At 41.9% G+C, this 13,675-nt stretch overlaps 1 pseudogene; it reads right to left on the reverse strand.

Moving 5' to 3' along the window:
• Positions 1-1,724: 1,724 nt before the first annotated feature.
• Positions 1,725-13,452, reverse strand: LOC137326978 (NXPE family member 3-like; annotated as a pseudogene).
• Positions 13,453-13,675: the final 223 nt, after the last annotated feature.

Here is a 13,675-nt window from a genome sequence, read left to right on the forward strand (position 1 = left end):
ACTTAATCTATCAATATCCCTTTGCAACTTTCTGCTCCCATCTGCACTATTTACTGTGCCACCTAACGTAGTGTTGTCAGCAAACTTAGATATACATCTCTCTATTATTTCATCCAAGTCATTTACAAATGTCATGAAAAGCTGCGGCCCCAGTACAGATCCCTGGGGGACACCACGAGTCACTTCCTGCCAATTGCAGTACATGTCCATAATTCCTACTCTCTGTCTCCCACCTCCAAACCAATTCGCCATTCCAAATCAATAGGTTGCCTCTAATTCCATTGGAAGAAAGTTGATGGACAATGAGCAACTATGTGTCTGTAGACGGTGCTGCTATCATGATTCATTTAGATAATGATAGGTTTTTTCAAGTTTGGTTTCCAATTCTTGAGTACTGCCCGCACCGTTCTAATTTTAATTAGTCAACTTTGAAGTTGATTGGTGGAGGTGTAGCGGGACACACTTTCACACCATGAATGCACTTTTCTCTTGTACAATATATATAATCCACCGTCCCTTCAACAACCCTGTTTTTATAACCCGAAAGAATTAACCCATAAAAAGGTCACTGATTTACAGTTTTCATAGAAAAATGGTTGAATCACAGAATTTAGCCCCTAAAAGACTAAGTAAACATCTCAGAATATCCTGTAGCAAAAATGGAATTTCACTTTAGTCACTACAAATCAGTAGCCCTGACCACAAGTTATGACTTTTGTTACAGAACTACAATGGACGGTAAATGTATTGGTCAGTAGAAACACCATCTGCAAACTAACAAGTTACCACAGTAGTCAAACCATTTTACTGTGAGAAGAGATGAGCAAGAAGAGAGATTCAGGGCATCATTTCACCACAGGTTGATGGTTCAGACATGTCGGTTGCCTGTTTTACGGTCGCATGGTTATGAAAATCTGAAATTAAAATATTTCTCAAAACTGACAAAGCTTCATTTAGAACATAAGAACATAAGAAATAGGAGCAGGAGTAGGCCAATCGGCCCCTCGAGCCTGCTCCGCCATTCAATAAGATCATGGCTGATCTGATCCTAACCTCAAATCTAAATTCATGTCCAATTTCCTGCCCGCTCCCCGTAACCCCTAATTCCCTTTACTTCTAGGAAACTGTCTATTTCTGTTTTAAATTTATTTAATGATGTAGCTTCCACAGCTTCCTGGGGCAGCAAATTCCACAGACCTACTCTTCCCTCTCCCCACCTAAAGAGTATAAAGAAAAATTGATCTATCAGACCCAGCCTACTTAAACTGCTTTTCTTGTTAAAAATAGGGAATTTGCACTCATTTTCAAGAATGAATAAAATTTTCCATCGAATGATTAGCACCCATCAAGATTCTTGGTGAGTGATTTGTAATTAAGATTAGGATCTGCCCTATATAAACACAACTAAAAACTGATCACCACTGCACAATACAGGGAGGGGGGTCCTGAGCACAATTAGATGTTTTGAATTTGATGATCCAGTTTACTGGTTGAGTGTATTGAGGATTCCACAATTATAGGCATCATACACCATGCAGTAGTAACCTTCTTTCATGGATGGTTTAGTACTATTTGAAAGCCTTAATGAAGGATTAGGTGGATTATTGCATACAATGGCAACAGCTCAAAGTTTACACTGTCACCTTAACTGTATTCCCAATGGAAGTCCTTATTTTTTCTTTCCATTCATAAATATTGTTATTTTAATTCTTTATGTTGTTGTAATCTCTCTGCTAATTTTGTTCACCTTCTTGCCTTGTTTTTGTCGCTATGGATAGGAAGAGAAATCAAGCAGCATCGTTTCATTCTTTGCAGGTTTCTTTCATTGTTCCAACATGAAAGCTAAATCTGCCTCACTTCTCATTTTCCTTCTCCACAGCACTTCCCCAGTCCTCTGTCTCTCAGAACCTATCGCCTTATGTTCATATTCTACTGCATCCTTAGCCTTCAATGCATTCCTCTCTCACTCTCTATATCCTGAGCTTTCAATTAGTTTTCTTCATTTATCTGAAGTAAAGTTCCACTGGTAATAAGGGAGGTGAAGTTTGCCACACTCCCAGCACCACAAAACAGTGTTCCACACTACCTGGCTTTAGGAAAAGCCCCTTTGCAATACAGTGAATAACCATGTACTGTAGTTCCTTTAAAAAGACAAACTCCAACACCCTTGTTCCACTCATAATGGATAATTTGTACACAACAATAAGCAAAATCCTCATTTAGTTAGGACCACAATGAATATTCCTACTCTTGAATCATTCAAAAATTATCATTTGTTTTATAAAGACAGTTGGTGTCCATGTTAAATAATGCACATTAATTTAAGGCAGTTACACAAACCTAAGAGTTCTGATGGCATTGTTTAGATTTTGAATCAAAACCAGCTTGGAGCAGATCTAATACAATATTTATCTCTTTTCAAAAGGGCACACATATGAAAGAAACACATCTATTTCATTCTTGATAATGACTTGCTGGGGGTGTAGCTCATGTGGCAGGTAATGTGCTATCGTCATTTCCCATGCATCCACAAATGCCACGTTGATGCCTGTGAACATCTTTCTCAGCACTAAATCAAGCTGATAGGAATACCAGTCACTGTTGTACAGACTGACATCTTGTGGAAGTGCTCGGACATTGGCCGTCTTTATTACAACCACTGTATCCGGACTCCTGCCTAACAGCTGGAGAATTGATCTCCGGATATTCTGTAGCCTTCGGATATAAACTTCTACTGGAAAAGTGGTGAAATGGGACCATAAGGTGATGGCTATTACTGTGTTTTTTCCTCCTTTAATTTCATCCAGTTCATTTGCAATGTAGTGCATGTCCTGGCTCGAAACAGTGTTGAATCAGATCGGTGGGCCATGAGGATGGAATTGCACCATGATGTTGTTTTCTAAGTCCACAGCAAGGTGAGGGCCAATATTTTTAGGATTGCCAAGATCAAACATTTTGAGATCTAAAAAAGAAAACATAACATTATTTAACATGCTTAGCCATAATTTTGCTGATGATAACAGGGATGAAACTGGGAGGGGCACATGATTTCAAACAGCAGAGCAAAAATATGGAGCCACGGATTTAGCAGCGTGCCGGTGTAATAGATGAGCTAAGAGACATAAATCATGTAGTGGAATCTTGCATTAAGCTCAGACTGACAAACTGGCAAATAAGAGTATACCACCTATATCATATTAGTTTGCTTCCATCTATTTTGTAAATTATTTATCCTCCTTTCACATTTCTTCCCCTTAAACTCTGCATCATTCTCCAATGAGGGGGCAGACACACTGGGTGACCTGTTCCCATGGCTCTGCCAATACTGGTCTATCGGACCTCAAAAGAACAGGCAAGACCAGTGAGGGTTAACTGTGTCAGATTTTCTTATTCTCCCTCTGAGAAATACTTCTCTCCAACTGGGCGAATGGAAATTAAAAGCTCAAACTGTGGGAACATAGAGGGGAGTACACATTGGTGAACGCCATTGTTAATTGGGCTATGTTCAATAAGAATTTATTGAGACAGAGTGGGCTCAGGAAATCAGTAAGTTACTGATGTCCCATCAGAGTTTGCTATCTATACTAGGCGAGTTACTACTGTTACTCTGCTTCTCTTCCATTCCGTGATTCTTTTGTTCTCCCTCTCTGCTTTCCTGTTTGTCTTGTTCTGCCTTTTTTTTCTCTCTCTCTGTATTCCCCTCCAACACTTTCTTTATCGTATCTCTCTTTGTTTTCCTTCACCACTCTCTCTTTTGCTACAAGTCTTCTCTTTTCTCTCCATTGTGCGTCTACCACCTTTTTGCATACCGCTCATGTAGACCGCTTTACTGATTTATTTATTTTCTATCTTTAAACTTTTCGAAATCCCAGGACAAACACCAAAATGGCAGGCAACATGGACTGGGTGAGATGTTGATACCAAAACCAATCAGGGAGGGGGCAAGGCCGGATGGAGAAATGCGATGGTGGCCTGAGAGCTGCAGCAACACGCATTAATGGGAGAAACCGAGAGCTTGTGCTGGGAGGGGAGGCAATGCACAGACTGGGACAGAGCAGGGATCAGAACCAGAGTCTGGGGCTGGGACCAGAAGATCTTTCTGTCACTCTCAATATAGGTACCCAGCGCAATTGCCCCAACTGCCACTGGCATGGCATGTGGGAACCACTGCAAAACATACAGGCAAAAAAAAAGAAACTCAGGGCCTGGGATTGGGAGAGAGGTTGGAGCCAGGGACTGGAACCGTAGCTGAGAAACGGTGGGGAGGTTGCATCAGAGATACGGAGCTGTAAAGCTGCCGAGTGTGTGATCACTAACAAATCAGATGCTTGGAAAAAGACAGAAACTCTCTTCTTTAAATAGACAGATGGAATTACAACTAAGTTTACAACTTTCACATATTAAATCCTTTTTGAGTCAAATATTAAATTGTTTGTAACCTGCGTAACCTATTTTGGCCGTTCCCAATGTTTCAGTGAGTAACCGCACCACCTGGATCAGAAAGTTTTCCAGGTTCGAGTTGTTGTTGAATTAGTTGGGTCTAAGCTGGAGGGAGACAATGGGGCACTACAATTGGGGTAGAGAGGGGAAGAAAAAATGAAACAAATTGCTATTCAATAACCAAAAGTTCATGTGCACTGGATGCTGTACGAGGATAGTATTGGGTTTGGTTGTGATGCCAATCACAGTTGATTAGCCTGTCAGCACTCACCAACGAAGCTAACACAGGAAGGATGATACTTGGGCTGCTTAGTGGAGTGTTGCCAATGAATTTGGAATCAAACACAAACCATGAGAGGGAGAAAGATTAGGTGGGAGAGGGAGATGGAAAAACAAACACACACAAACATGTCATGGCACACCCTACAGAAACAAAAAGTGGACTTAAGTTTGCAGAAAGTATTTATAACAGTGGATATCTGACTTTCTTTATGGTGAATTAAAAGATAGGCTGTTTTATGATGGGATGTTATTGCATGTAACACAGAATGTATTATCATGGTCACCCATTAATTAAACTGAATAAGTCAAATTGTGTTTTTATTACATGATATTCTGGATTTTTGCTGATGCTTTCAGGACTGAAGTCCACAATTCTGACTGTTATTCTGTGAAAACTGGAAATCAGTGCCCTTGATTATATCATTTTATTTATGAACTCAATTTTATTTCTTACCAATTTTTTTTGAAGGTCCAGGCTAGAGAGCAAAATAGTAGACAACAATATACCAGACCAGAGGTAGGTCCTGGTATTTAGTAACACTGGGAAAGAGTATAAATGAGGTAGCAGCACTGGAGATTTGTCCTTGGTCTTGGTAGTACTAGAAGGGGAGTGGGTCCTTGGGTGCGGGGCTTCGAGTTTGGTAGAACTGTGGCAGGGTTCAGAATAGTTTTGAAACATTTTTATTCACAAAAAGATTCCAAATTCCACTCACCTGCTTGTCCTCTTTCTCTGAACAACTGATAACAAAATATGAAACTTTACGTGAAACACTGGCCCCGATATTTACAGAGAGGTGGGGAGGGAGTGGGGGAGCTTGTTGGTGGGGGAGGGGTAACCCGGAAATCCCAGGAAGGCAGAGGTCCTACCGAATTTAATGATACTACCTCATTATCATGTTTTTATTCCGTTTCCCGTCTGTCATCCGTCCAGATTGACAGGCTGACCGGCTGCCGGGTGGGAAAGGCGGCGGCTGAAGGCTGCAGCCAGGGACCATTGGGGACGGTCCACGGTAATCGGGAATGATCGCAGGTTGAAGAAGGGGGTCAGCAAAGATCGCAGGACAGAAGGCTTAGGATCGCGGATTTGAATATGGGGGCGGTTGATTGCGGCAGAAGGTTTGTTTGAAGGGCCGGGGAGAAGCACTTCTGCTCCTGGCTCACAAGCAGTGCAATAAAAAGCACTTATCTGCTTGATCTAGCTGTTCCCGTCTCCACTTAGCTGTCAGGTTTCCTGAGCCCTGGGAAACTCAGCCGGCCAGTCAAAGTTAAATCACGCTTCCAACTGCACTGTGAGAGCCTGATTTAAATATTATAATGAGGTGCCCCGCCCCTCAAGAGTGGGCACTGACGCGGCACGCAGCCCACCACAGTAAAAATGGTGACAGGCGGCGGGTTGGGGTCGTGTTACGTGATTTATAATTTTTAGCCCCCCCTACCCCCGACTCTCTCCTGCCCATCCTGGGGGTGGTGGTTAAAATTCCCCCTACTGTCTTTGGAAGTTGCAGCTATTAAAAATGAATCGACATTGCATTTAAAATCATTTGGAAAAACTCAGGAACTCAGAAACGCATTTATGACTGGAAGAAATATGTTGTTCCACTTGTACAGAGTCCTACTGTTGAATGCTTGGAATTGTGCACACTTGCAGACTGTGGCATCACCCTTTGGTGAACAGAGTGAAAGGGGTGAAGAAAAATATTAGGGAAGATTTTTCTGGCACCTGTCTGCCCTAGCCCTGGACAGGAACAGCATCCTCGAAGTCCAATGCTCCTGTCCAGGACCAAGACTGCCAGTATTTACTGTCCTGAGACAGTGACATGACCCGGGAACACCCCTACCCAGGTCTGCAGCTCAGGCCTCTAGCTGCGCATCAGGTTCCAAGATCGGGGCCTTCTTGCTGCTGATGGAGGCACCAAAAGCCTCAGAACATCATGGGGTTTACAAATACTTAAGAACTGAAACTTACCTGCCTGTCTTTGGCCTTCCCCAAGGACCCCCGCTGACCTTCCGATCGGGTCTGGAGGCTGATCTTAGCTTCATGTTTCACTGGGTGCCCAGAGACCTGTCAAAACCGCCCAATGTTCCTGGTCTCTGCACCAGGGGAAATGATCACTCCCTCAGGACAAGGGGCAAGAAGATCTACCACATTAAGTCCAAGTTCAGAACTTTCAAGAGAGGCCGAGACCTTCAAATAAAAACATTAATAAAAGGTACTCAAAGACAGAAGACAATGTTATAGTTAAGTTTAAATCATGTTATTTTGTAATATGTATTCTTTTCTATTTAAAATGTTATTTTTGGGCCTTTAGTCAGTAGATTAAGGGGGTAAAATGGCAGACCAAAACAATTTTCCAAAAGTATTTGGATTCATTTGATTGGTTCACCATCACTTTTTTTTATTGGTGGGTTCTCCTGATGAGCCATTTAAGATTGGTTGTTTTCATAAATCCTTAGAAGTTTCTCACCAGTAGTTTTCTAACTGTTTTTCTTGGTTCAGGTTTGTACCTGAGCCAATTATAAAAGCATAACAGAGAAATTTCAAATATCACATATGCATTTAATGTACGATCAATGCTACATACAAGATGATAAATTAGATCGATAGATAGATTAGATTAGATAGATTGACAGACAGATCTAACCTGGCACAAATTCAGTCAAATATTCAAACCACTATTTTTCTTCAAAGACAGTATGTAATTCTTGCAGGAGTTTCAAATCGGCGAATATTGCAGGTCGTTGACGTCCACTGGTCCTTTTAATAAAAGCCAGATGGTGATAACATAGGCTTTCCCCGGACACATTCTCTGAGAACTGTGGCTGAAAATAAAAAGAACCAAAGTACAAGAATCCAAATGCACTCAATAAAATTTCAATTTTTTGCACTTTTAAGTTTTAGTTGCTAGAATTTACAATGCATGCCATTAATTTAGGGATCCATTTTAAATGTGAATTTGGCATTCAGTCCCTTATGTTATCAATAGTTTCTAATATACCAAACCTTCAATTTACTAGTCATGAATTTACGTCTATCTTACCTGCCCGAGGTGAAGACTCTACAATTATATAACCTGTGGCACTGGATAATAAGGGCTTCTTGATGTTGACTTCACTGAAAATATAAATATATTGTGCATTAAGCCATTGTATCAATGTAAAAAGTGAATACATACAGGAGATAGGCCAAAACTAACTTCTGAAACCATAAACCTATTCCTCAAGATTGTTTAATATCTAAACATTTAACATAAATTTATTAAGGCTTAAAGAGTAGCCATCCTGATAGATCAAAAGTAATTTCTCCATCTCGGAACTACACAGGAAGGTAAGTCTGTCCTGAGTTAGCTCACAGCTCAGATAACAGTAGGGGCACAACAACTGACCACAGCAGCCTTGGGTTAGTAAAGGGAAAGATCAGCCAGAGATCCTGCTCCTAATAACTACAAAGCAACACCCCTACTGGAAGTGCCCGTGTGCAGAAGCTGGGTGGGGACAGGATCAGGCTCGGTTCTGCTGTCCTCCAAGTCAGAGATAGCTTATCAACACTTACTGTTGAAGCTCACACATGAATAATGGCCACTTGGATAAGTGCAAATGTCTGCATGGGAATGTATCCCAATGAGAGAGTCAATGCCATCAGGAGAGCAAGGTAGGGAAGAAAATTGCAGGAGAAAGTTGGGCGGGTAAAGCACCTAAGTGTAGCACTCAAGTTTTCATCCACTCAGCAACAAGAACAAGCCAATCACTGACCAACTATGTACCTCCATTTATATTGCAGAGTTGCTATCAGTCGCAGACCTCTAACATCAATGATGTACCTCAGCAGCATGGAATACCATTAAAGAGGTGATATTTCTCCCTCCCTTCCCCCCACATTGTCAAAGGCATAGCATCATTGCTAATTAGCATGAACAGCCCAATATCAACTGTGGCAGCAATATGAGATATTCTTTTTCTGGCTGCAGTTAGCCTGAGAGCTCAATATCTGTATAGGCCAGTAATGCTGTTTTTACACTACAGGTCTGTATGGACATTCCCCAAAGACTGTTACTTTTACGTTACTGCTCATGCACTTGTTTGTGCATGCTCAGTTGTTTTTGTGTTATCATTGGTGCTCTGAAATTCACCCCACAATATAAAGCAGGGCAGATTCTAGAGCTTCAGGTGCTTCAGCACATTGCATTACTACCTCTACTAGAAGACAGCTATAATCTTCTCACAATCTGCCCAAAGTCTAGGATATCACTGGAAATTCATTAGAAATGCCCTGTAATATATCTCAGGTCTCTTTATTCTCAGCAAACCTCTCAATTACATGAACCCTTCCTCCTGATCGCTGTCAAATGATTCTGTTAGAAGATGCGGGTATATCAGAAAAGAACAGAGTCAGATATGATCCCCTCATGGTGAATATCCTTCTAAGCTCACAGACATTAACAATTGGAACTTGGCCAAGGTACTGGAAGGCTGAGAGGCCTTTTGTAACCATTCCTCACTGTGAGTTGCTGTCTTCAGGAGAGGAGAGAAATAAAATGTAAAATACAACCAGAGGGTACAAAAGGAATAATTTTGCAACTCTCAGGAGAATTGTAAGATCCTAGTATATTCCATTTTCATATCACAGCAGATTAGTTGCCTTCACTGTTTAACATAGTAAAAATATTATTTAATTAAAGACAACTGAAAATTTATCACTCATGCGTTATAAAGTTATCATCCACTAGAAGACAAAAAAAATTACATTAATACTTATTATACATCCTCTATTAAGATGCAGATTTTTTTGAATTTGGCTTGGAATACTATCCATGATAGAAAATTTTTAAGATATTCCATTGATTATTTTCTTGACTTTAACTCCTTCCTCTGTACCACATACCACTCCCAGTCTGAAAAGTGGATCAGTTCTACGGCCTCTGCCAATCCTGTACTTGGGAGGTGTATGAAAATGGCCTACGATAACGCGCCATTCATTTTTCCATCCTTCAACGTGAAGAAGCACCCAAAATTTCTTAAATTAACAAGGGCTCCAAATGAATGCACCTAAAAAAATTTAAATACTGTCATGCTCTAAAAGGAATTTCATGTTTTTAATTGACATTCAGTGTTGGGAAGTCTGGTTCTATACCTCGTACATATGTCACAATCTGGGTCAGAATGAAAGACTTAAAATCAAAATATAAATGAGAATGTTAAATGACGTACCTTTGGAAATAACGACCTTCTTCTCCAATTAAGAGATTCTGCTCATAACCTCCCATCTCATGGTTGATACGAGCAGAGCAGGGGAGCTTCTTTGGTTTGTAACAGAACCAGGGCTCCCCAGTCCTGAGATCAGTAAAGTTACAGAGCGGTTTAGTTTAAGGCAAACAAAGATTACACACAGTGGTCTCTGAGGAACCCCAATATTTGAGGGTACTTTTTAGATACACTCTATCTGGCCGTTCCTTGTGTAGCCTTTCAAGTACTTGGATCCCTTCACTGGGATGAACCAAGGAAACAGACACTTCAACTTTCCCTGGCCAAGATAAATTAAAATTGAGATAGTAAAATCCATTTTGGTTATCTATGACAGTTCCTGCTGAACCGGCTTTTAAAGCTGGGGTGTGGATCCGACCTTGGAGATAGTCACCCCCATATTGCTTTGGGTGTCCTTCAAAATCAAACATACGCAGCATCACTTGTAACTGATCTCCAACATAGAAAGTCTTTCCAGAATTTAAAATAACAAAGTGAACATGTGATGGGTCGCTGCTTTTCAGAAAGGGTACAGCAGGGTTGGGTGGTTTTGGTCATTCAATCATTTTCATAAGGAATGTTCCCTCTAAACTCTCTTCAGGTGTGAAGCTCTGATTCTGGTAGCTATGCTGCAACAGTCTGTGTGTCCAAGGGGCCTTCCTTGTTTCCAATTTCTGCCTTATTGCCGGATAAACTTTGGAGTTGGATAGCGCCTCCATTTGGATACTGATCCAGAAATTGAATGTTTATCATACTATGAAAAGGAATATTTTTAATGAATATATTTCCTTTTTTTTTAGTCCGTGTGGTGAAGGTTCTCCCACAGTGCTGTTAGTTAAAAAGTTCCAGGATTTTGACCCAGTGACAATGAAGGAACGGTGATATATCTTCAAGTCGGGGTGCTGTGTGACTTGGAGGGGAACGTGCAGGTTGTTCCCATGCGCCTGCTGCTCTTGTCCTTCTAGGTAGAGGTTGCGGGTTTGATAGATGTTGTCGAAGAAGCCATGGTGAGTTGCTGCAGTGCATCCTGTAGATGGTGCACACTGCAGCCATGGTGCGCCAGTGGTGGAGGTTAGGGTGGTGGATGGGGTGCCAATCAAGCGGGCTGCTTTGTCCTGGATGGTGTTGAGCTTCTTGAGTGTTGTTGGAGCTGCACTCATCCAGGCAAGTGGAGAGTACTCCATTATACTCCCGACTTGAGCCTTGTAGATGGTGGGAAGACTTTGGGGAGTCAGGAGGTGAGTCACTCGCCACAGAATACCCAGCCTCTGACCTGCTCTTGTAGCCACAGTATTTATCTGGCTTGTCCAGTTACATTTCTGGTCAATGGTAACCCCCCAGGATGTTGATGGTGGGGGTCTCGGAGATGGTAATGCCATTGAATGTCAATGGGAGGTTGTTAGACTCTCTCTTGTTAGAGATGGTCATTGCCTAGCACTTGTCTGGCACGAATGTTACTTGCCACTTGTCAGCCCAAGCCTGGTTGTTGTCCAGGTCTTGCTGCATGTGGGCTCGGACTGCTTCATTATCTGAGGGGTTGCAAATGGAACTGAACACTTTGCATCAGTGAACGTCCCCATTTCTGACCTCATGATGGAGGGAAGTTCATTGATGAAGAAGCTGAAGATGGTTGGGCCTAGGACACTGCCATGAAGAACTCCTGCAGTGATATCCTGGGGCAAAGATGATTGGCCTCCAACAACCACTACCATCTTCCTTTGTGCTATGTATGACTCCAGCCACTGGAGAGTTTTCCTCTGATTCCCATTGACTTCAATTTTACTCGGGCTCCTTGATGCCACACTCGGTCAAATGCTGCCTTGATGTCAAGGGCAGTCACTCTGGAATTCAGCTCTTTTGTCCATATTTGGACCAAGGCTGTAATGTCTGCCATCGCATCCATGTTATTTCCCAACATACATCCTCCTCCAGTTGAAAAAGAAGCAAGGAAGGGTAGTTCAGATCACAGACTTCTTCAGGATTGCTGCACCATGATTAAAGGGTTGTATAATTAAATGAAGCAGTCTGTAATTAGTATTTTATATTTTCTAACCGCACCTCAGACCAAGAGGGAATACAAGTCTCTAGAAAATCTGGCCATGGACTCCCAGACAGCTCAGTGAGCTTATCCAGCCAATGTCTGAAACTGACCTGACCAGGAAAGTTCCAGATTTAATCCCCAGTGTGTGCAGAGTTAGCCTCAGCACAGCGAGGGGAAAACTACATAAGCACTCAGTGCTCCCATTCCTGATCACTATCCAATGACTCCTGTTGGAAGAGCATGAGTGGCATAGAGTGGGAACAAGGATGGGCTTCACTATGATGCCCTCCTACAGGTTAAGTAGCCCACTAACACTCACTGTCAAGGCTAAATAATGATAAATACTTGATCAAAGTACAGGATGATACCGTCTGCCCATGGAACTGTATCCCAGCCTGATTAGTTTTCATAATTCCCTTTATAATCTTGAGAGCTTTAATTATGTAAATGAGCACTTATAACAGTTTGACGCTTGCTCAGTCAGTAATGTTTGATAAGCACCAAGGGCTTTGCCGCCAGTGAATAACAACAGATTAATTGTGCAGAGAACTTAAGACAGACGGGCAGACTGAAGATTCGTGGACTTCAATCAGTTGGCACGATCTCAGTTCTTTAATACAGTGCACATTTGCCTTGCTGTTAACATGTTACAAAAGAGAAACTCAGAAACAACACTTACAATTCAAAAGGTTTAAAATTGGATAATGTTACCCCTTTAAAATCAGGTCAGTTACTATTTAAGTGCAGCACTAAAGGACACCAGGGGCAGTGAATTAAAACTGGCACTTCTTATTTATGCTTCAGCACTCAGTAGGAAGACACAAATTTAATGCTCCTACGCTGCTCAGATCCCTGTGTAACTCCGCAGCGGGGTACAGCAGAAGCTACAGTGTCTACTTGCAGAGGGGTGAAGGGGAAGGGGAGGAGAGAAAAAGGACAAGGCGTCCTCTTCAGACTACTGTTGTGCACCTCCTAGTAGGTGGCCAAAGAAAGCACGGGCAGAGGTCTGAAACACAATGCTCACCATACAGTAGGAATACATAACCAAGCAGGACCCAAAAAGGGTGAAAACCCAACACTTGTTTCAAGAGACAACAACAGAAATATGACCACATTGATACTTTCCATTTGGAACATGTGGTCCACGAGAGACGTACTAAAGGACACCAGGGGCAGTGAATTGAAACTGGCACTTCTTATTGATGCTGCAGCACTCAGTTGGAAGACACAAATTGCACGAGAGACAAAGCATCACATTTTTAAACACTGCTACTTTGAACCTTGGTCAACATGATATTTTACTGTAAACATGCTGGTTATACCACTCTACACACCTTTATATTTTGCAAGTTTAGAATCGGCAGCAGCAGTGTCATCAGTATCAACACCGTAAAAAGGGATCGGGATATGGAGAAGGGAAGAGCAGGTTTTGTTGTGGCTTTTTCATCCATACTGGAAGGTCACGGTGCACTAGTGCATAATCAGTCTGTTTAGCACGTCTGCTTTGTAAATCTGTAACAAAAAAGCACCAAATACATTTAAGATCAACAAATCAATGGGACCTGATAGTTTCTGTACCAGCATCCTGAGGAAAGCCTCTGACTATAATTATCCCAATTCCCCTGGAAAGTAAAATTGTGCCAGAGGACTGAAGGGTGGCAAATGTTGCATCTC

This window comes from Heptranchias perlo, chromosome 11, assembly GCF_035084215.1.
Source record: "Heptranchias perlo isolate sHepPer1 chromosome 11, sHepPer1.hap1, whole genome shotgun sequence".
Classification (NCBI taxonomy): domain Eukaryota; kingdom Metazoa; phylum Chordata; class Chondrichthyes; order Hexanchiformes; family Hexanchidae; genus Heptranchias; species Heptranchias perlo.